At 37.0% G+C, this 25,168-nt stretch overlaps 1 protein-coding gene across 6 annotated transcripts in view; it reads right to left on the bottom strand.

Moving 5' to 3' along the window:
• The window catches only part of LOC120419966 (protein grainyhead), a 441,413-nt gene that overhangs the window by 332,838 nt on the left and 83,407 nt on the right, over positions 1-25,168 (bottom strand). For all 6 annotated transcript variants that reach the window (XM_052711201.1, XM_052711198.1, XM_052711199.1 and 3 more), the window contains exon 2: positions 5,940-6,709. The gene's annotated coding sequence lies outside the window, so the exon portion shown is untranslated. The remainder of the gene's footprint in view (positions 1-5,939; positions 6,710-25,168) is intronic.

The following is a 25,168-nucleotide window of genomic DNA, read 5'->3' as shown; positions in this document are numbered from 1 at the left end:
TCAAACCCCAATATTATCTTGCAACAGCCTCCAGTGAATATTGAGACCTTTTAAGTGCCCTAGAAATTACTCAGCTCCTGTAATTCAACTCAATTGTGATTTTCTGCGTATAGGGGAAATATACCCATTTTAATCACACTAAGCCGTTCGACCAATTCTCATCACTTTTGCCGTTTCTGCTATTAAATCAACATTTTCAGATGTTTCAACAATGGAGAATTGCTTGCCCACTTTTATTTGAGCTATTTATTACTTTGGAGCAGTCAAAAACACTTTATATAAGCTGTAATTCATGATCAAAGTGCTGATAGGCCGATAATAGAAATAGGCTGAGAAAGGGTATAGTTCCCCTAACTACTCTTTTTCAACTACTTTTTTGGACCATATCAATGTTCAACAAAGAGTTTGTAGTTTTTTTGTGATACAAAAATAGAGCAATTCCAGCTCAAATCAGAAATTTTCTGGTACTTTTGTACCCGACTCTCTCCGATTTCAATGAAACTTTGTAAACATGTTATCCTTGGCCTATATAAGCCATTTTTGTGTATATGGAGCCAATAGCACTCGAAAATAACATTTGAGAAGGGCGTAAGGTATTTTTTTTTATTTTGCAATTTAAAAATTACTGTATCTCGAAGCCGTTGCATCGTATCAAAAAGTGGTCGAATACAAACTTGTAGGAAATTGGACGGGCTTTCTGAAAAAAATACACTGAAACAAAAATACACGCCACTTCTATGAGATTTTTCAGTTTTTTAGTTTAAAAGTTAAATCAAGGTGATGTCCCGATTTTTTTTCGCTCAAAATTTTTGAGGAAACAGCCTAAAATATTACAAAAAGACTCACGAAAAAGGCAGGATGGTATGTCTCTCCTAAAAAAAATACAAAAATCATTTACTACAACTGTTTTTTTGAAAAGTGGTCTAAACGTCAAAATTTTTCAGAATCGATTCCCCAGACAATTTTACATAATAGTCAGGGATGCCAGATACACAGATTTGTCTGTGTTTCACAGACATTTGAGCTCGTGCCAGACATTTTTTGAGGTACACAGACTTTTTAAAAACTTCATTAAATTGTTATTTTGTTAAAATATCAATCGAAACTTATTTCGTTAGTCTTCAAATGCTTAAAAACACAATTTTTGATAGATTTCTATGACTGTAAATTGATTTATTTGAATTTTAGACAAAGACACAGACATACACAGACTTTTTCACAGACATTTTAAAAAATCATGTGGCATCCCTGATAATAGTCTCCATATTGACCATTGCCCTAAGTCCAACCCTTGGGAAGATACAGCGGTTTTAAAAATAGTGAGTCTTTTTGTAACATTTTAGGCTATTTCTTCAAAAATTTTGAGCGAAAAAAAATCGTGACATCACCATCAAATTTAACATTCAAACTAAAAAACTGAAAAATCTCATAGAAGTGGCGTGTATTTTTGTTTCTGTGTATTTTTTTTAGAAAGCCCGTCCAATTTCCTTCAAGTTTGTCTATGACCACTTTTTGATACAATGCAACGGCTTCGAGATACAGTAATTTTAAATTGCAAATTACAAAAATATTTAAATAACTTACGCCCTTCTTAAATGTCATTTTCGAGTACAATTGGCTCCATATACACAAAAATGGCTTATATAGGCCTAGGATAACATGTCTACAAAGTTTCATTGAAATCGGAGAGAGTCGGGTACAAAAGTACCAGAAAAATTTCTGATTTGAGCTGGAATTGCTCAATAACAATTGGGTAATTTTCCACCAACTCACACGAAATTGGAAAAAGTTGCCCCGACCCCTCTTCAATTTTCGTGTAACTTTGCTCTTAGGGGTAATTTTGGTCCCTGATCACGAATCCGAGGTCCATTTTTCGATATCTCGTGACGGGGGGCGGAGTAAACCATCAAATCGGGCGTCTTATTTTCTACAAAAGTCCCTTTGAAACCAAATTTCTATCTCTTCACGGTTGCGAGCTACAAAGCAATGAAAAACGTGTCTTAGTAAAAACCCGAAAATAAAAGGGGTCGTACCGCCCCACCGTCACGTGATCAGGGACCAAAATTACTTCTAAGAGCAAAGTTTCACAAAAATCGAAGAGGGGTCGGGGCAACTGCTGTGTGAGTTGGCGGAGAATGACTCCAATCTTAAAGCATTTTTTTTGCATCACTATTTTCCTATGCTTTTCGGTTATGTCTTTGACATTATCATCTTAACAAATCTGTTTTTCAACATTGAACATCGTCAAATTTAGTGAAATAATTTCTAAAACGTAAATTTTGCACATTTTGTTGAAATATTCTTGAGTTGCAGAGATTAATTGAGTTATTGATATATTGCAAACATTCCCCAATCAATAAAAATTTAAATTAAGGGAAAAGCATTGGCATCAGATCAGATTCTGATGTTAACATATTTGCTGTTTGTGTTTCGATGATATCTCCCTCTAGTGTTTTTAACCAATGTGAAACATATCCTAATTGGTATTGTGTGCTGCGAGGAAAAAACTGCCCTCTGAAAATGCAGCGTCATTGCATAATTGCATAATTGACAAAGGAAGCGCGCGGTCGTAAAAATATTCGGAGTGAAAAGTGATTTTTTTTTGCGTGTGCCTTTTGTTTCGCATTTTTGTCGTGTATTGTGTGCTGCGAGGAGATTTGAAATTTGCTCGCGTTTTCTAAATTGTAGAAACAGTAAAAATATACTGATAAGTCCAGCCCATAGCACTAATGCTCGGTAGGCACGCGTTCGATTGAAAAAACTTTCTAAATCATCACTAGTTTATCTTTCCGCAGCCGGCTGCCTAAGATTTAAAAATTTCAACCGATAAACAAAATGCTCATGGTCACATCACTGCCACTCGTGAATCCTGACCTCATACCTATCTACTAACCCCCTCAAAACTCATGTGATATTTTGTCGGAGAAGCAGTCGATTGGGCGGTCTCTATCACTCAAGTATCGGACTAACATTCCCATCCACTTCCCCGTGACTCTACCACTGGTCGTGGCCGGCGCCGGTATTGATCAGCATGATAGGGGCCTTTGAGAAGTTGCGAAGCGAGGAAAGATAGCACCCACTCATCTTCCACGGCTCGTGGATGTAACTTCTGGAGGTCCTGGTCAATAACGGAGTAGCAACTGCGGGTGGGCACCTATGCTATGCTTATGCTTAATGTGAAACATATCCTAATATGAAGAGAGCAGGTTAGTTTATTTATACAGTTTTGCATTATCATTTGTTTATTTAGTGAGAAAGAGCAAATTAGATTGAAAAAGGATTGGCTGACTGATAGGACCTTTCAAATATTCCAGAATTTTCTCAAATATAGACAGAATTTGGAAGGATAATAATTGTTTTTTTTTATGATAGAAATCATTCAATATGAAGAAACTGACAAAAAGTAATAGACTATTGAAAAATCCAGAAGTTGATTGGAACAATTTAAATCCTCCAAGATTTTTTTTAATCATGAATTCTGTACATTGAGTAATCAATTTTCAATTGGAGCGTTCAATTTCCCGGGAAATTCAAAATTTGTTTGAAATTGTTCCGACCCTGGTTCTGATTAATATTATTCAAAAACATTTAATATGACAACCACTTTAACGCTTTCAGGCCTGATTTTTTTTTAATTTTATGATGGGAAATGGTTACTAAACCAAATGAAAACTATAAGCTAGTTTTGGATTTTTGATTTTTGGGTCGAAGATCAATTGATGGCTTGACTGCTTGTAAAAATTCATGCTTCAAAAAATAGATGTTTCCGAATCGTACGACGAATAAAACTTTTCTAGAACTTGTCTTACTTGTTTTAGCTCATGAACAAATTAGGCAAGAATTTTATAATTTCCTTGAAAATCTAACTTTTCGTGTTTCCCACGAACTTGTTTTTATGCAATCACATCTCATCGTTTTTGAATATTTGGAGCAAGTTTTAGCAGGAATCGAATTAGAAGGTATCCTTGATGTCGATTTTTGTATAGAGGAGAAAAGCAACTCGCGACAAAATTTTGAGGCTTGGAATTTTGACAGGTATGATTTTCATAATGTATTCGCCTCCTTTTCTTTCCCACAGAAAACTGGGACAATGTAGCTGTCAAACTAGGCCAAACTGTTAAAGTCACTCACAAAATGAACTTTCAGTGATTTGAGTTCATTTCTGACGTCACGATTTTCTCCTCTTTTGTCACTTTAGCACTTCATTAATTATCAAAACTTAATATTCGAAATGTTAACTAACGAATGGTGCAAATTAAATAGTATCAATTTTGTTTAATGTTTTGCACACTTTTTATAAGCTTTTATAAAAGTATTCATTTTTTTTATTTTAGCTATGATGATTTGAAAATTAAAATAATTTCTAGTTGATTGAGTAAAGTTTTTTTTTATTTATTTTTAAATAAGAACTCTTTGAAACTTAAATTGTGGTAAACTATGGTCAATTTAGCATGTTTTTGTAAGCTTCATTGAACAGGTTTATACAGAAAATATAGCTGAGCTGCTAAAAAATATAATAAGCTTTTTCCAAAGCTTCAATCGAGAGAAAATATATTTTTTGAACATATTCCACCAGTTAGTTTCATTTGATTCAACAATGCATTTATGTTTGTATTTTTTACTTCGTTTTTAATCGTTATAATTTTCTCTAAAAAACATTTTATTGGTTAGGCTAGAATTTGAAGATTACTAAAAACTTAGTACAAAAGGAATTCTTAGTACACACCCGATTTAACAATTTCTTCAAATATTCTCGATTTTGGCAACACATTAATTTAATTTTTGGTCTCATAATGCCTTCAAAATAGTTTTTTTTGTTTAAAAAAATATACCGTCAGTGGGGGTGACATTGGGTCTGGGGGGTGAGATTGGGTCAAAGTGATTTTTTACGGATTTCACCATTTCTCAGATTCTTCTCAATTAAACTGAATTCTGTTAAAAGGATTGTGTAGGGGACATCTTAAGATGACTTCGCTAAAAAATCTCGTTCCTAGAGCAAATCCTGTTATTTTTACAGCTGTCTAAAGTTGAGGTACGTTTTTGGCCAAAAATGACCTCTTGAAAAATCATTTTTCTAAAAAATTTTGTTGGTATTGCTCAAAAACTACCCAAATGTTTGAAAATCTCCACTTCAAACATTGTAGCATGTCAATACGATTCCCTCGAACTAGAAACACTGTTGGATGACTTGTTTTTACCATATCGTTGTATTTGAGCATCATTTTAGTTTCATTTGACCCAATGTCACCCCCTCTAAGGGGTGAGATTGGGTCAATTTTCAAACTATTGGCATTTAAGGTAGTGTTCATCAAAATCCACCATATTTTGGGAAAATGTTAGTAAACTATCTAAGAACAAATCTACGTTGGAAGATTTTCGATGTTATTTAAATTGTTTTTGTTATTAAGTAATTACGAGAGGTGTATCGTTTTTTGACCCATAGTCAGCCCCACTGACGGTACTCAAGATATTATTTTCAAACCAAGCAATATATTTAATCGTAAATAATTAATTTTTTTGAAGTAAAAAACAATAAATTTCGTTCATTAGGTGATTTATGTCATTAGGTAATTATGAAGAGCTAACGAGGTTTACACACAAACATTAGTAGTGGGTTTCTCAAAATCATTTTTTGACAAGGATTTTGTCACGTTTTTTAATCATCCTCCTCTATACTCTTCTTTAAGGCATGCAGCGTGTGAATTTTTACGGCTTTGTCTTCAATTTTTTATACCCGGCGGAATTTCTCCTCGCCCACTGCTGCACCCCTCACTTCACTCAAAAATATTTACATAATTTTTTAATGAACGCCTTAACGGTTCATTCATGCACTTTTGCAAATATTTTTTTTTTCTGTCTCAATTCCTTTTCTCTTTTCCCTGCCCTGAATCGTTTCCCACTTATCTGGCGAAATGCTGCCAGTTTTTTTGTGCTCTTACCTTTTTAAGTTTTTTTTTTGCTTGTTTCAGCTTCTGTCAGCCGCAGAAACCATTCTTCTTCTTCTGCTTCTTCGTTGTCGCGTTCACTTTATCTGCCTTTCGCATAAAACTGTCATCGGCCCCTCCGAAAGTGGACACACTCTCAATCTCTCACGCGAAATTGTTATCAGCTTTATTTTATCTTGTTTTCATCACAGTATTTGCTCGCTCTCTCTCCCTCTCTTGTGAAGCAACTTTTATGTTGAATGGCTTTTTGCTTCTTTTTGTTTTGCTTGCTTAAAATGAACTTAAACGCTTAAAAATTTCACACTCACTTTTTTTGTACACTTAAAACAACATAAAACAATAAAATATGGCGACACTCTTAAACTTTTGCTATGGCACTTAAAATGGACGGAATTCGTTGGAGGATTTTGCTTATTTTTTTTGTTAAAGTATTGAGTATTTTTCTTTCCTTCACACGCTACACTAAAACTAGTCACATTTCACACACACACACTAATCAAAATCAACTACATGCCACAGCGAATCAGTAATTATTTTCGTCACTCAGCTATTCATTCATCATTTATCTTCTCCTCCCACTAGTTAGTAACTCGGCTGTTGCTACTGTTACTATTTTCCTTCTTCCTTCTCCTCAATTGCTTGCTACTATTAATTCCAGCACTTGCATACTAATTGGCGTCGAGGAAGCCGGGTGGTGGTGGTGGGTCAAGCAGGTTCCCTCTTTGTCCTGCTACTAAGCCTAGTTCAAGTTGGGGGATTGAAACCTGTAAAGAGAGTGAGGAAGGGCAGGGGTAGATTTTAGTTCGATTGTTGCTGAATATTAAATTATGGCGTGTAATTCAGACGACGACGTGCAACGAAATCGGTATGCAAATACCGATTTTACAAGCAATTAAAGAGCATTCCTGCGGCCTGGGCTAGTTGGAGCTGCTGTCTCTGGGCGATCGAGAATAAATTAGCAATGCTAATTCTGACAGCAGCGTCTAGAGAAATCGGTGTTTTTTTTATTGTGACGGCGATGGTGCGGAGGAGGATGAATGTTTTGCGCCACTTAGTCCTTGTAAGGTTAAATAGATAGTAAAGTTGTGCTGGGCTTGGTGGTGGGTGGTAAATTGAGGGAAAGATGCATCACGTGCTGGGGGTGTGTGGAAATTTGTAGTTTTTCATTTGTTTACGAAGTGATCGATCATGCAAGAATAATCATGTTTAATACGCACAGGAGTTTTTGGTAACATGGTTGTTTACTTTTTTATTTTTCTAAAATTTTGAAGTTTTAAAGACTTTTTCGCATGGATGAAGTAGAATAATAGTTGTAGTAGAACATCTATCAGATTTTCTTTCACAGAAATGATGATATAGTTATGGCTATGGTGCATATTACCCCCTCTCCCTTTATATTCAACAATATCGAATATAAGATCACTATGCATTATGCTGTGCAGTTCAGTCATGAACAAATATCTTAAATTATTTTTTGGAATATCGTCTTTAAATGATTTTAAAAGATACGGATGAATCTGGAAATTGATTGAAGACTTTTTCAGAGGACTTGACACTGCAATATGGATTCAAAAAAAAAAAAATGAAAAATAAAAAAAAACGAATAAAAAAGAGAATATAAATGAAGCTATTTCTATCTAACTGCTTTCTTATTTTGACTAAATTTATGACACTCCGAAAAGGATAGCTTTAAAACGATATCCGGACGATTATTTGATAGCGGAAATACTTTAGCGACCAAAATTTCCTTGATTTTTATGGCAGGTTAATTTTTGTGTGTGCTTTTGTGTCGCTATTCGTATGGAGTGAGTGATTGTGGTAATCGAATAATAGCATCATTGGTGTGCTGGAAGTGGGGACGCGAAATCGTGATTATGCAGGTTAATTTTTGTGTGTGCTTTTGTGTCGCTATTCGTATGGAGTGAGTGATTGTGGTAATCGAATAATAGCATCATTGGTGTGCTGGAAGTGGGGACGCGAAATCGTGATTATGCAGGTTAATTTTTGTGTGTGCTTTTGTGTCGCTATTCGTATGGAGTGAGTGATTGTGGTAATCGAATAATAGCATCATTGGTGCGCTGGAAGTGGGGACGCGAAATCGTGATTATGCAGGTTAATTTTTGTGTGTGCTTTTGTGTCGCTATTCGTATGGAGTGAGTGATTGTGGTAATCGAATAATAGCATCATTGGTGCGCTGGAAGTGGGGACGCGAAATCGTGATTATGCAGGTTAATTTTTGTGTGTGCTTTTGTGTCGCTATTCGTATGGAGTGAGTGATTGTGGTAATCGAATAATAGCATCATTGGTGTGCTGGAAGTGGGGACGCGAAATCGTGATTATGCAGGTTAATTTTTGTGTGTGCTTTTTTGTCGCTGTTCGTTAGGGGTGAGTGATGGTGGTGATCGAATAATAGCATGACTTACTGAATTATTTGTGTCTTGAGCGTAATTTTCGTTGAGTAATTGGTGTTTTTTTTTTTGAGATCTTAATTAATTGTTTTGTGATTTTCAAAGCCCTTCCTATATCATCGTTGATCGGAAGGCACGGCGTCGGGTAAATTGTGTATAATGTTTTGAATAAGGTTTTATTTTTAATGGTGAAAAATCCATTTTTATATAATGATCAAAAGACGCACTGACATTTTGGATTAATTAATAGTGGAGTGAAATAATTGTGTGTGAGTGACTTTGTGTGTTAACCAAAAAGACCTTCCCATAGCATCGTTGCTCGGAAGGCTCGCCGACGGGTCTGTTATGAAAGTCCTCCCCATAGCATCGTAGCTCGGGAGGCATCGAAAAGCCAATACCTTATCCTACTAACCCAAAAAATAATAATCACGTGATGCTTGAAGGAGATGCTGTGGATTCAACGGTCTCAAGCGGTATCAACAAGTATATAGCGAAAAACTGTGTGCTTGATGAGTCTGCAACTTCAACTATCGGACTAACATTCCTCCCTTTCGTTGAACTGCAGGCTTCTTGGGAGGGCGCCGGTATTGACTAATAAAGTCGGGGTCTTCAGGGGTTAAACAGTGAACGGATGGTTGGCTCCCACTGATCATTTTTGTTTCATTGTTTAACTTCAGCTGATCTGTCAATAACGGAGTAGCAGCTCATTGGCAGTCAACCATGCTCATGCTCATGCTCATGCTCAAAATTTCCTTGATTTTTATGGCTTCAAATCCCAAAGAATGCTCTGAATCATCTTGTTAGCGCAAACAGTCAACACTTAAATTGCATCCTTTTTAGTCACCTCCCAACCGATATATTCGCCTCTAAAATTTGCGTGCTCCCCATAAAACTCAGCTTCGATCGCAATGAAATTCGATTCTGACTGAGTGAGACAAGTTAATCAAAGCGGTCGAACCCGTGGCCTTTGCTGCGAAATAAAACTGCGACCGAAAACCTCCCCCCCCCAGGGCAAACCTCCTTATTTTTCTTGATGATTTTGTTGTTGTTCCTTTTTTTTGAGGAAGCCAATAAGCAAAGGCATTAAAAAGCGGAGCGCAGGTAAATTTTTCAGCACGCCCACGCGTACTCGTTTGGGGTAGCTCAGAGAGAATTAACCCTTGAGGTGCTGAGACTGAAAATTTTGGGAGGTCATTTGCAAAGTTTCGAAAACTTTAATTTATTACATTTCATGTACACAACAAACAAGTTTTTTTAAACAATATTTTTTCAAGCAGAGTGTCTTTTTTCGATGGCTGTGTTTTAAGGGTTACCACCGAGTGATTGAGAGAGGTGCGCAAATCAACAGCTAGCGGCAGCCGAGCTTCAGATTCGGAGAGGCTTATTATTCGTCCACCCCTGCTTTACTGGGTGCTGATTTGTTCAATTTTATACCTGTGTAAGCATTATTTTTGTGATATTTATTTAAATTGGAAACGCCTCCTCAACTTTTTTGGGACCATTTTTTACCTTCGAAAATTTAAAGCTCGCCGGAATGACAATGGAACATGACCAACTTAAGAGCGAGTCCACGAACAGGGCATACCCCTTTGTATGGGACGTCGTTTGGACCTCACCAATCTGCCTGAAATTTTTAGGGGTTGTTTGTACATATAAAACTAGCATCTGGCCAAAATATGAGCACTCTAGGTTAACGGGAAGTGGGGCAAATCGGGACACAAAGTTTGAAGGTTCAAAAACGTCAAAAATCTTAAAAAGGTTATAACTTAGGCAAAATTCAATTTAATTTCAAAATTCAAAATGCATCTGAAAGGGCTTAAAAAATGCAACAAAATGCAGGGTAAACACCCCAATTGGTTGAATTTAAAGGGAGTTATTGGCATTTTAGTGAAAAAATAGCATAATTTTCAAACTGAAATAAAAAAGTGTTCCATCCAGATATCAACTCGGTTTGACCTGCGGCTTGTAGGGGACATTTGAGACTACCATCTGAGACAGAGAACGCTTTGGGTAAGGCAGTTGAACATATTAAATAGACACTTTTACTTTTAATGATGTTTTTGGTTGTAAAGTTTTGCTCGGGGGACCCCTTAGATCCCATTTTCTGGTAATAATTTTATCATATTCGTGTTCCTGAGACAATTTCACAAAAGAAACATGTATAAAAATGCTTATTATCATCCATTTTAACCCTTTAAAAATGAAAGTTAAAAAAATCTTCGATTCACATTAATTGAAAATCAAGTTCGTTTCCAAGGAAACTAGATGACACCAGAAAAAAGCAGCTTCTTAATTTTTGAAACTTTCATTTTTTAAAGGGTTAAAATGGATGAAAATAAACATTTTTATGCATGTTTCTATTGTGAAATTGTCTCAGGAACACGATTATGATAAAATTATTACCAGAAAATGGGGTGTAAGGGGTCCTCCGAGCAAAAATTTACTACCAAAAAATTCACTAAAAGTAAAAGTGTCTATTTGATATGTTAAACTGCCTTACCCAAAGCGGTCACAGTCTCAGATGGTAGTGCCAGATGTCCCCTACAAGCTGCAGGTCGAACCGAGTTGATATCTGGATGGAACACTTTTTTATTTCAGTTTGAAAATTATGCTATTTTTTCACTAAAATGCCAATAACTCCCTTTAAAACTAACCAATTGGGATGCTAGACCCTGCATTTTGTTGCATTTTTGAAGCCCTTTCAGATGCTTTTTAAATTTTGAAATTGAATTGAATTTTGCCTAAGTTATAGCCTTTTTAAGATTTTTGACGTTTTTGAACCTTCAAACTTTGTGTTCCGATTTACCCCTCTTCCCGTTGACCTAGAGTGCTCATATTTTGACCAGATGCTAGTTTTATATGTACAAACAACTCCTGAAAATTTCAGGCAGATTGGTGAGGTCGATGCGAGATGGGTATGCTTTGCTCGTGGTAGAGGTGGGCAAAACCACTCTTTTTTAGGAGCCGCTCATTTTCGTTCGCTCATTAAAAAGAGCCGCTCTTTTGAACGGCTCTTTCGTTCTTTTTCAAAATATGGATGAACAGGATTTTTTAAATGGTGTGATTTTCAAAGCTATTTCGCATTGGATATAAATTATTTGAAAAATTTAACTAAAAACGAGAAGATGTCGGTCTCTATGTCAACATTTCTACTCGAGCCTATACGTTCGAATAATTGAATGGCATCCAAACTTTAATCTAGGATTTTGAAGAAATTGCTATCAATGGAGAGCTCCCATTCCAGCAGTTTTTGCTTTTTTTACAATGTATTCGTTATGGGAGATCTGTTTTTTCTACCACTCGAATCGGGTCCTCCATTTCAAAATCGCGTTTTATTTCTGCCAAAATTGAATTAATGCTAATATTTTATTTAGAGAAAATATTCTGTTAACTCTTTCTTACATTCTATAAACGCTGAAATTTATTCGGGCAATAGGATTTAATGTTTTTTTTTACAAAATCTTTCAGCAACTTTGTGACTGTTGGGTAATAATTTACAAGTTAAGCAATTTGAAATGCTTCACTGATAAGTACCTTCACTTTGTTCAGGAAATCATTTACATATGGAATTAAAAAAATGGAAGCTGAAAATATGAGCTTGAAAACTATTAAGTTGTTTTCGGATATTAACATCAATTGCTATTGAGAGTCTTTCAATATTTATTGGTGAGAAAGTACACCAAGAGACAATGCTGGGATTATTTTTTTTAACTAGTATTGAAATATTTGAAATTGTATTTTATATTCTCAATAACAAATTAAACACTACAATTTGTTGGAAACGTTTTTTTCAAAAGACCGGAGGTTGAAAAAGAACCGCGGTTCTTTTTTTGTGAGCCATGGTTCGTTCGTTCTTTTAAATGATCCGGCTCTTTGAGCGGCTCGCTCTTTTTTTGCCCACCTCTAGCTCGTGGACTCGCTCTTAAGTCACCTTCCTCTAATAAAATACAAAACTGAGGAGTTGAGGAATAAGAGAATCTAAAACTCGTGGACCATTTTGGCAATTTGTCGTAGTATCGCGGGCCGCATGTGGAACAGAATTAAAAATGATTGAAACTTGTAGAATTTTATTAGTTTGAAAGTTGAATTGTGTGTGTGTGTGTGTGCAACCGACCAAACGGGACCACGCGGTCGCTTCTTACAAATTGAGTTGTTTCCATGTATTATAGATTTACATTCTATACATGCAAATAACTCGCATAGGCATTTGGATGGTGTTAGCTCTGCCGAGCTTCGGTGACCCATTTCTACGCTGGCTAGCCGAGCGCGAGGTACCTCAGCTTGAATCGACAAGCCCCGCCCTAAAGAACGTTTGCATCAATCGGATTCAAACGTTATTTAGAACTTCTGAACCCTTGTCAACTGGACAAAGACCCAGCACGTATATAGTTTTAGTGGTAACAGTGTCCTTAATTCCGGTCGTAGCTCACCAAGTCGTGATGACTCAGTGTTTTGCATTTTTACTTAACAATCCATAGGACGGGGGATCGAACCCCGACTCGAGCAATTTTGATTTTTCGTTCATGTTCAGAGCTTCAATTAATATTTCTTAAACTTTCTCGTTGAGAGCAGATGGGAATCGAACCCAGAACCATTCGCTTACAAAGCGAAAAACGTAACCAGTCAGCTACGGCCGCTCCTTTATAGTAATAATTTGGCGTGGTTGTCTTGAATGATGTGTGTGTATGTCAGAATATATGAAAGAATGGTTGTCTCATAAAAAGAACGAGCTCACCAGATAGCTTCTCTCCAAACGTCTTCAGGAGGATTGTAACAACAGCAGACACCAGATTTGCGCTTGGGCTGCTTCCGCTTGCCTCCGTCGTCCTCCTTTTCCACCTCTAAGCGAACTTGCCACGTAAAACGGTGCCGGCGCAGTAATCCGTGCCCACGGCTCCGATTCTTTTTCGCTCGCAAGACTTTTACCTTGACGGGGATCGTTCACGCTGTGACCGAGGACCGCCTCGCTCGCTGCGCTCGCCACCTTTCCAATTCGGGCCAGGTTCCGCATGCTTCCGGTTGTTGTATATTTCCCGGTCGAACCCAACACCACCCTGCTCTTCCGGGAAGTTTCGACGGCCACCCTGGAACGAGCACACGTCCTTGATTGAACCGTCCTCCTCCAGCACAGCGATCCATCCAGGCCGGATGTTAGAAAACCACTTCACTTCCCGACGACTTTAACAAAATTCACTTTTTCTTCAAGACCAATAATTCCAAAGTTGGGAAAAATGACGCGGAGCGGAAAAAAAGTTCAACCTCGCGCACCGGTTGCTGCGATCCTTCTTCTTTATTAGTTTGAAAGTTGAATTTTCATAAAATTACTTTTTGTACGACTTCTTCATTTAATTTTTAAATGTTATTGAATGAATGCAAAATTCTAAAACTTCTATATCAATTCCTCCTTATAGAATGACCTGCTTGAAAATTCATAAGTTAAATTTTTAAAATTATCAGAAAGTAAAAAAGATAACCCCCTAGTTTTTTAAATCAAAATATATTGAGATTGAACTTTCCCATTGATCGAGTTTTATACAGATTGAAGTTTCGATAAGTAGTTCAAAAGTAATATATAAAATGTGTTTTCACATATATCCGGATCTCACTTAAATGTATGTAAACTATGTCCGGGTCCATCATCCGACCCATAATTGGTTAGGCTATCAAAAGACCTTTCCAATGACTTCAAAACATTGGAGATCTGGCAGCCATGTCTCGAGATATGGTCACTTAAGTGACATTTAATTACTTTTTTGAAGCTCTCATTTAAATGTATGTAAACTATGCCCGGATCCACCATCCGACAAAACGTTGGTTAGGTTATCAATAGAACTTTCCAACGAGTCCAAAACATTGAAGATCTGGCAACCCTGTCTCGAGATATGGCCACTTAAGTGATATTTATGTATATTTTTATTCCGGATCTAAAAAATAGTTGAAATTTTTGTCCAACCCCATCAAATCACCCATTGTTGGTAATGAGTAAGGAAGGCTCCAACCACATAGGTGGATTAAGTTAGTATTTTAAATATTTTTTGATCTTTCAACTCCCAGAACTTGTAAGGTTTCATACATCTTTCTGAAAATGTGATAACGGTTATTTAATACTCTCAAATTCCTTATAAATATTTTAGGTATTTTATTTGAAATGTGATTCCCCATGTTTGGACAAAAATTAATATTTTCTATAATTTTTCTTTGAAAACTTCTTGGTGGGCCGGATTTCATATTTTCAAAACCAGCCCGCGGGCCCCACACAAGACCCAGTTTGGTGACCACTGGCTTAATAGATCATAAAAAAACACTGACCAACAAATTTTCTGCGCAGACTCAACTCGAGGGACAGCATGAACTTTGGGGTCCCCAGAAATGCCATGCATTTTGAATTTTTCAAAAATTGTTTGTCTGGACTGAATGGTTTTTTTCCAATGTTTGTATGGAGAATTAGGGCGGTTCGGTTCCCATATTGCATGCAATTTTGGGGTTGCATGCAAGAGCGCCGAACCGCCCTAATTCTCCATACAAATTTCGGAGAAAAATCATTCGCCTTGAGCCTGCGCAGTCATTTTTGTCTTTTTTTGTAGGTCAGTGTTATCACAAAGCAGTACCGGGAAATGTTGAGCTTTCCACGGGTTACGGTTTTATTAAGCTGTCATAGAGCTGTGACTGCGGGAGTGGTATTTTATTGTGACTTATCTTAAATGCAATTTCAGTAGTGAACTTGACGTAAATTCTAAAATATTGGATTTGTTTTGTAAAATCTGGTGTGGTTAATAATTGTGTTTTGAAGTCATAATTTAATAAGTTTTTGCATTCCTAAGCGCTGACAGTGCACAGTGGGGCGAGGTGGCAATCTAGCGGGACAAAATTAATAGCGCTCTGGGGTTACGTCCTAGAGCTTTGGTGTCTTCAGCAAAGTTGTTCAGAAAAATCAGGGCTACATTTTGGTACTAAAATGTAGTTCCAATTTTGGCCGCATAGGTGGCGCTGAAATCTAACTTTTTCCAGTGACCTCCTAGCGAGTTGGTGTCTTCGACAAAGTTGTAGATCTCGCCAAATTACGTATAGTCACGGAACATGTCAAAATTCCCAAAAATAACTGTGCAAAGTTACAGTTAGTTTTAAAAATAGTTATAATTTAGCTATGAATATTGTGTCATTTTAGCGGGACAAAATTAATAGCGCTCTGGGGTTACGTCCTAGAGCTTTGGTGTCTTCAGCAAAGTTGTTCAGAAAAATCAGGGCTACATTTTGGTACTAAAATGTAGTTCCAATTTTGGCCGCATAGGTGGCGCTGAAATCTAACTTTTTCCAGTGACCTCCTAGCGAGTTGGTGTCTTCGACAAAGTTGTAGATCTCGCCAAATTACGTATAGTCACGGAACATGTCAAAATTCCCAAAAATAACTGTGCAAAGTTACAGTTAGTTTTAAAAATAGTTATAATTTAGCTATGAATATTGTGTCATTTTAGCGGGACAAAATTAATAGCGCTCTGGGGTTACGTCCTAGAGCTTTGGTGTCTTCAGCAAAGTTGTTCAGAAAAATCAGGGCTACATTTTGGTACTAAAATGTAGTTCCAATTTTGGCCGCATAGGTGGCGCTGAAATCTAACTTTTTCCAGTGACCTCCTAGCGAGTTGGTGTCTTCGACAAAGTTGTAGATCTCGCCAAATTACGTATAGTCACGGAACATGTCAAAATTCCCAAAAATAACTGTGCAAAGTTACAGTTAGTTTTAAAAATAGTTATAATTTAGCTATGAATATTGTGTCATTTTAGCGGGACAAAATTAATAGCGCTCTGGGGTTACGTCCTAGAGCTTCGGTGTCTTCAGCAAAGTTGTTCAGAAAAATCAGGGCTACATTTTGGTACTAAAATGTAGTTCCAATTTTGGCCGCATAGGTGGCGCTGAAATCTAACTTTTTCCAGTGACCTCCTAGCGAGTTGGTGTCTTCGACAAAGTTGTAGATCTCGCCAAATTACGTATAGTCACGGAACATGTCAAAATTCCCAAAAATAACTGTGCAAAGTTACAGTTAGTTTTAAAAATAGTTATAATTTAGCTATGAATATTGTGTCATTTTAGCGGGACAAAATTAATAGCGCTCTGGGGTTACGTCCTAGAGCTTTGGTGTCTTCAGCAAAGTTGTTCAGAAAAATCAGGGCTACATTTTGGTACTAAAATGTAGTTCCAATTTTGGCCGCATAGGTGGCGCTGAAATCTAACTTTTTCCAGTGACCTCCTAGCGAGTTGGTGTCTTCGACAAAGTTGTAGATCTCGCCAAATTACGTATAGTCACGGAACATGTCAAAATTCCCAAAAATAACTGTGCAAAGTTACAGTTAGTTTTAAAAATAGTTATAATTTAGCTATGAATATTGTGTCATTTTAGCGGGACAAAATTAATAGCGCTCTGGGGTTACGTCCTAGAGCTTTGGTGTCTTCAGCAAAGTTGTTCAGAAAAATCAGGGCTACATTTTGGTACTAAAATGTAGTTCCAATTTTGGCCGCATAGGTGGCGCTGAAATCTAACTTTTTCCAGTGACCTCCTAGCGAGTTGGTGTCTTCGACAAAGTTGTAGATCTCGCCAAATTACGTATAGTCACGGAACATGTCAAAATTCCCAAAAATAACTGTGCAAAGTTACAGTTAGTTTTAAAAATAGTTATAATTTAGCTATGAATATTGTGTCATTTTAGCGGGACAAAATTAATAGCGCTCTGGGGTTACGTCCTAGAGCTTTGGTGTCTTCAGCAAAGTTGTTCAGAAAAATCAGGGCTACATTTTGGTACTAAAATGTAGTTCCAATTTTGGCCGCATAGGTGGCGCTGAAATCTAACTTTTTCCAGTGACCTCCTAGCGAGTTGGTGTCTTCGACAAAGTTGTAGATCTCGTCAAATTACGTATAATCACGAAACATGTCAAAATTATTAAAAAAATAAAATTACGTTTGTTTTAATTGCATTTATTGCTCAATCAAAAGTTTTTGTACGCCTTCCGGGAAGCTTTCGTAGGTTGTAACATAATCAAGATCTTTTAGACAGATCAAAGGATCTGAGGTAAGCTGCAGTCGATTAAATACGTCTGTAATGTTTGCCAATCGACTAAACTTTCGAGCGTGGTCTAGTCTAAAATCTCGCACCGATTTATTCCTCCTCTCCTGCACCTCTTCGGACATCATACCAATCGGTAACTCGCAGCGTTCGATTATTAATGGGCCGTGGATCAGGATGCGGTGTACGGTAGGGGTCAGAGGATACCACCAATATTTTGTTGTTAGAAGAACTCTAGTCTCTTCGACGTAAACCGAGAAAACTTCAACATCTATTGGCAGTTTCGACGCCAGAGCCATCAAAATATTGGAAAAACGTTGAACTACTTCCACGTCGAGGCCTGTTATCTCTGCCGTTAGCTGCGGGTTGCTAAAAAATCTTTTAGCAGTGTTGCCATCATTAGTGTTACCTCCCTTTGGCGTCGGTTCGCTGATTCGCAGACCAATATGTTTGAAAGCTTCTGTAAAATAAATTAAAGTATTCAGCATTATTTTTAAACTTTTTTAAATATAAAAATACCCTTTATTTTAGTACGTCGTTCATTCACCGTTTCATTATTCTTCGAGACTCGCCATTTTTCCACAGTAAGTTTATACGCTATGTTCAGCAAATATTCCATCGCTCTTATATAAGCATGTAACGGTGGTAGGGTTTCAAATTCGCTTTCCTCATTAAGTTCGTCATCATCTAGCGGTTCATTTAGAGCGTTCCCTCTTCTATTGCATAAATAGCATGCTTGTGAGGTTGTATCAGTCAGGTCATTCAGAACCTTACCATCCACCATACTGAGCTTCTCTGTAGTTCGGATGACCACCTTGTGGTTACCAACTTGAAAAATTGTTGGTGCGAGCTCGTTAAATTGGTCCTTCACAGATTTTATCTCTCGTTTGGTCATTTCCGGTGTTTCTTTTTGAAAAATCAATTTAATGACACGGCATAGCGATACTGACGAAGGTAATTCATTGTTCCACACAATTGTTTCCGTTCCATCCTCGGAATTGAAGACAACGCGCAGCGGCACTAAGCACATTAGGAACACATGTGAATCGTTGTATGCCTGAATTTCACCGTCAACTTTTTCCGTGAATGTCATTTTATATTGTGAATTGTTGCTCATGCCGTCACCTCCCCACTTGTACATCACGGTGAAGTGACCAGGCAACCCGAGAAACGGCGCAACTTTATCCGGAATAGCCTGAAAAAGCCGCTTCCCTGTGTGATCGACCAGATTCTGCACAGGAACTTCCGCCGAAGATGGTCGAATTACCATTCCTGAAAAAAATACCATTTTTCAATATACCTACATTTTAAGGACTCTTATCTGATAATCGATCATCGATTATTTATGTATTGAGTAACAAATATAGTACGTGACGGTGTAAATCTGGTTTAGGAGGAATGAATGCATGAAATTTTTTTTTTGCATTTTAAAATTTCTTTTTGGAAGAAAAGAACCTTTTAAAATAATTTTGAAAAGCTGACAAAATTTTCTTCAAAAAAAGGGCAATTAGTTTCTGAGATTTCAGCCTCACAAAGAATTCAAATCGATGAAAATGTATTCCATAATTAGGCTGCAATTTACAACTGATGATATCTCGTAAGCTCTTGGTCCGTTTTATAATGTTAAACAAATTAAACTTTTATGAAATTTTCTGATCTTTACTTAACGGCAACGTTGCCAGATTATTTGTGAGAGATCTATACTTTCTTGAAAATAAATCTGTATTTTTAATCCTATTAAAGCATAAATTAATTACTAAATTGTTGAAACTTTCAAATATAACCATTTTAGAAAAATCTGTATATACAGATTTTTGGGATTTTTGGGATCGAAAAATCTGTAAAATACAGATTTATCTGTATATCTGGCATGGCTGCTTAACGGTACACAGCAACCAAGGAAGTTGTTGTCTTTTTAAAAAATTGTTGAACTTACGGACCCAATCCTGAAATAATTTGATTATAAAAATTTACAAATTTTATTGTAAATCTTTGTGGATTTGGTAGCTTAGGAGATGAATAAAAAATTATATCGATAGTTCCCGAAGTTTTGAAGATATCAAAATGTCTGTAACAAAAATCTGGGTGCAAAGGCTCTGGTTGATGTGCACCGTTAATTTTATTTTACTTTAAATTGCAAATTTAATTTTGCTTCTATTAATGATCATGTTTCGGTATTTTTTCCGTCTACCTATTTTTTTTCTGAAAAATTATAATTATAACATACAACAATGCTAAATTGATCAGAAAATTCCCTCTCAAGGTACAGAATTTCATTCATTTACGCTCCCATTTTATATGACCACACAGCAAAAAATCCGATAGTATAATCGCATGGAAAAGCATGCATATAACCTTTGTGAGGTGTAATAATATAACATAATAATATAACAGTCCCTATTGGGACCATCCATAAACCACGTGGACACTTTATGGGGGGGGGGGGTATGAAGATTGTCCACGATCCATACAAAAAGGTTTTTTTTTTGTATGGACAATTGTCCACGAGGGGGGGGGGGTTCGAGATTCCCAAAAAAGTGTCCACGTGGTTTATGGATGGTCCCATTACACGCAGCTGGATTACAACTTTTTTTGCTGTGCTGTCCCCAAAATTGTATGGAGACTTGTACGGAAAAACGAATGAATGACAAATGAAATTGCTTATTTTGAAATTTAAATATCTCGAAAAAAATTACAAATTACAATTACAAATTTACAAAAGATTTCCAAAAAAAAAATCTAATCTTTAAAAACAAAAAAAATTAAAATCAACAAATTTGATCTTCTCTTCAAAATTGAAAGGGATTTTAGTTTTGATAAAAATTTTGATAAACACATGGCAATTTTATATTTCAGAGAACTATTTATGCAGGCAGCTGTTGAAGTTAAAAAATGAAAGAAATACATTTCATAAGAATAATAAATATTCCGCTGCGCGAAAACGGTTCTTTTCGGAAGCTAATTACTATTCAGCAAAAAATCCTAAAAATATGGTGTTTTCGGGAAAAAAAGTTCAAAATTTAATTAATATAATCTGAGAATTGATAAAGATCGGACGCGCCCTACATAGGTAAAACACTGAAAGAGTTGCTTTTTTCCATACAATTTGACGATTTTTCCCACGCAAACTTCAAGCGATTAGAGGGAGGGGTTCCCGTGGTCAGAAAGAGCTCAAATTTGGAATTTAGTCTAGTGATGGACCAATCATTGATTTCAGGGGGTAGCCCCGAAAAAGCCCGTGTTTGGACCACCCTAGTAAACATATTCTATTCAGTTAATTTATTTAACATAAAATTGAACTGTAAAACACAGTATTTCAAATTGATATTACTAAAAACTTACCGTCCGGATAGCAGGCTTTTTTCCCTTCCTGGATGACATGGTATGATGGATAAATGTCCTTTCCGTATTTTAAGGACATCATCCGAATGTTCTGGTACTGGCTGCGTGATAGGTCGTTCGAACAAAAGAATCGCAATACTTCTTCAATTGTAGGTCGTCTACACTCGAGATCGGGATACTTAAGCGCGTACTTCACTTGTGTTGCCTCCTCCGGATGTTTCCATAAGTAATCCATCACCCACGCCAAATCCCGCTTGCCTGATGCGCGAATTGCGGATATGGCGGCGAACGTAAGTTCCTCCACATTCTGGCCTCTCACATCGAATGTCCTTCTTAGTTTGGTTTTGTGTCCCCCCTGCCGAAAAGACTTTCTTGGACGACCGGGCCGGCGCTTCTGGGACGGGCAGTCTATATTTTAAAAATGTAGGATAATTAACAAAAATCTTGTAATGTCTCAAAAAAAATTAAAGATCATAAATCGTTGTTTTGAAAATAAACTCACCACTTTCTTGGTTGCTTTCCTTGGACTCTGTTAAATTAAGTAATAAACATTAATATATACACGCATTCTATATAAAATTCAAAGAATCTTACCGGCTGTTCGCTTCGGGAAACTGCGCTTCCGTTTCCTTGTTTTTTTCTCTATTGTTTGAAAAAGAAAATAATAATCTTTACATTTTACATATGCTTCAAATAAACTCACCTTCCTCATGCAAGACTTTTTTCGGCCGACCACGTGTACGCTTCTTCGACTTGAGAACTGCATGTAAGTAGTAAGTTACTTTAAATCTTAATATTGAAGTTTGAAGAACTTACCTTGATCCATAACGACAGCAAGATTGGTTATGGTCTGAGCGAAACACAAACAATTTCTGTAGAACTGTTTGGTTGACATCCAACTCACAAACACAAATACATTTTACGTGAGCCCATTTATGTGTATAAGTGCGCTAATAAGTAGGATTTACACCGACTCGGATTTAGGTTAGGACGTTGACAGCTCGCGTGGACTGTTTATATTTTTTGTACTTGTGTCTTAGTAATAATGTATGAGAGTGCACTCGTGACGTCACGCTGTAAAACCTTTAAAGGATTTCTATCGAAAAGTTACTAACACACTCATATCGCGGTGGTGGTGGGTTTTTAACACAGTTTTGTTTGTGGGTAATTCTCTACCAACTCACACGAAAACGGGAAAAGTTGACCCGACCCCTCTTCGATTTGCGTGAAACTTTGTCCTAAGGAGTAACTTTTGTCCCTGATCACGAATCCAAGGTCAGTCAATTCAGTCAAAGAATAAATCTAATTTTTTTTTGATGAAATTTACTTATAAAACAAACAGGCTTTAAGAAACAGAGTTTTCGATGATTGATTTAATATGCTTAAATCATCAGATTTTCAAAAAAAAACTGTTGGTGGTGATTTCTATCACTACAACATTCAACAAAATAAAAATCTTAACGCAACAAACTTTCTCGATTGAACTCCGAATTTATAAACAATCCTATTTATAAATTATGTAATAATTATTCAAAAAAATCAATATGGGGAGGGGAGTCAACAGAATGTGACGTACTTTTCGAAGGGGGGTTGTAGCCAGTGTGACAAAGTGTGACATAGGGGGGAGGGGGGAATAATTTTGGCCAATTTTAGCGTGACATACTTTATGGATGACGCCATAGCTAAATTATAACTATTTTTAAAACTAACTGTAACTTTGCACAGTTATTTTTGGGAATTTTGACATGTTCCGTGACTATACGTAATTTGGCGAGATCTACAACTTTGTCGAAGACACCAACTCGCTAGGAGGTCACTGGAAAAAGTTAGATTTCAGCGCCACCTATGCGGCCAAAATTGGAACTACATTTTAGTACCAAAATGTAGCCCTGATTTTTCTGAACAACTTTGCTGAAGACACCAAAGCTCTAGGACGTAACCCCAGAGCGCTATTAATTTTGTCCCGCTAAAATGACACAATATTCATAGCTAAATTATAACTATTTTTAAAACTAACTGTAACTTTGCACAGTTATTTTTGGGAATTTTGACATGTTCCGTGACTATACGTAATTTGGCGAGATCTACAACTTTGTCGAAGACACCAACTCGCTAGGAGGTCACTGGAAAAAGTTAGATTTCAGCGCCACCTATGCGGCCAAAATTGGAACTACATTTTAGTACCAAAATGTAGCCCTGATTTTTCTGAACAACTTTGCTGAAGACACCGAAGCTCTAGGACGTAACCCCAGAGCGCTATTAATTTTGTCCCGCTAAAATGACACAATATTCATAGCTAAATTATAACTATTTTTAAAACTAACTGTAACTTTGCACAGTTATTTTTGGGAATTTTGACATGTTCCGTGACTATACGTAATTTGGCGAGATCTACAACTTTGTCCAAGACACCAACTCGCTAGGAGGTCACTGGAAAAAGTTAGATTTCAGCGCCACCTATGCGGCCAAAATTGGAACTACATTTTAGTACCAAAATGTAGCCCTGATTTTTCTGAACAACTTTGCTGAAGACACCAAAGCTCTAGGACGTAACCCCAGAGCGCTATTAATTTTGTCCCGCTAAAATGACACAATATTCATAGCTAAATTATAACTATTTTTAAAACTAACTGTAACTTTGCACAGTTATTTTTGGGAATTTTGACATGTTGCGTGACTATACGTAATTTGGCGAGATCTACAACTTTGTCGAAGACACCAACTCGCTAGGAGGTCACTGGAAAAAGTTAGATTTCAGCGCCACCTATGCGGCCAAAATTGGAACTACATTTTAGTACCAAAATGTAGCCCTGATTTTTCTGAACAACTTTGCTGAAGACACCAAAGCTCTAGGACGTAACCCTAGAGCGCTATTAATTTTGTCCCGCTAAAATGACACAATATTCATAGCTAAATTATAACTATTTTTAAAACTAACTGTAACTTTGCACAGTTATTTTTGGGAATTTTGACATGTTCCGTGACTATACGTAATTTGGCGAGATCTACAACTTTGTCGAAGACACCAACTCGCTAGGAGGTCACTGGAAAAAGTTAGATTTCAGCGCCACCTATGCGGCCAAAATTGGAACTACATTTTAGTACCAAAATGTAGCCCTGATTTTTCTGAACAACTTTGCTGAAGACACCAAAGCTCTAGGACGTAACCCCAGAGCGCTATTAATTTTGTCCCGCTAGATTGCCACCTCGCCCCACTGTGCAGTGTCGATTGGTGTTTGTGTTGGCAAATTCAGTGGCGTTTAGTTTGTGCACCGTGTGCCACCCCTCCGCCAGAATAAAACGTAATTACTGACCATTAATTATGACGGTTCGGGAGGTTTTTCAAGCTGCTGCTGCTGAGCCTGATTGGTGTCGTAACCGTCAAAGAACCGTCAGCGTGCGCTTACTTTTGCTGCAGGTTGTTATAAAATAATGATTAGATGAGGTCATATCGTGAAGTGGCTTGTTTACTAGATTGAGCGATGAAGGGGAGAAGGAAAAAAGTGTCTACGAAATACACTACTCTTTGCTGATTTGCTGATTTGAATTGTCGGCGGCGTTGGTTTCGTTCGTTCGTTAAGCACATCCATTTGGTGCCTCTCCGTGCGCGAGAGGGACGTGACTTTGGCGTTTAATTGGACCGCGTGTGCCCCGCGTGGAGATTGCCGCCGAAGCGTCATGCTTGATGGGATGTTTAGCGGCTTGTGTGAGGAATTTTGAAGTGCACGGCTATGGTTCATGATTGATGGGATGGTGGATTTTAACTAAAAATATCTTAACTTGAAGTATCTCAGAAAACAGCCTTCCGATTGTCAAAGTCTAACTGGAAAACTAATGTAAAATTTTGAAAATTGAGGGTTTTTTGAACATTTTTGGCTAAAAAAGCAAAACTTTGGAGTGGTTTCAAAAGTATAATTTGGACAAAAATTGAGATTCTTGCTTGTTTGGGTAGTATCAACTGTCCTATCCAATTTGTTCAGAAAATGATGATTTAAATTTGGCTCCTTTGTTGGTCCAAATAAGTTCATATATTTTTGCTGCTAGGGTGGTCTTAACCAAGGTTATGCAAGTTTTTTTGCAAAACAATTTTTTTCTAAAAATCAAGACGTCTCGTCTTTTTAATCAAAGCTCACTAGGACGCAAATGGAGGTTGATTAGTTGGACTTTAGAGGAAAAAAATGAGGTCCGAAAAAGAAATTATTGTAAAAAATAGGCTTTTCTGCCATTTTTATAGAAAAGCAGGTCAAAAGTATATTCAGTACTTAAAATGTGGAAGAATGCAGGACCTGTTCAAGTGAAAACTTCAACCACCTGCACAGAAACCATCGATCAAACTCATAATTAATTTCTCGAAAGAAAACATAATCAACCCAACGAACCCAAGGTAAAGCATCAGCTCCAAGATCCAAACGCCTCCTC

The sequence above is a fragment of the Culex pipiens genome, chromosome 3 (genome assembly GCF_016801865.2).
Source record: "Culex pipiens pallens isolate TS chromosome 3, TS_CPP_V2, whole genome shotgun sequence".
NCBI lineage: Eukaryota > Metazoa > Arthropoda > Insecta > Diptera > Culicidae > Culex > Culex pipiens.
Note: the sequence above shows the minus strand (reverse complement) of the source record. Positions and strands in the feature narration are given on the sequence as shown.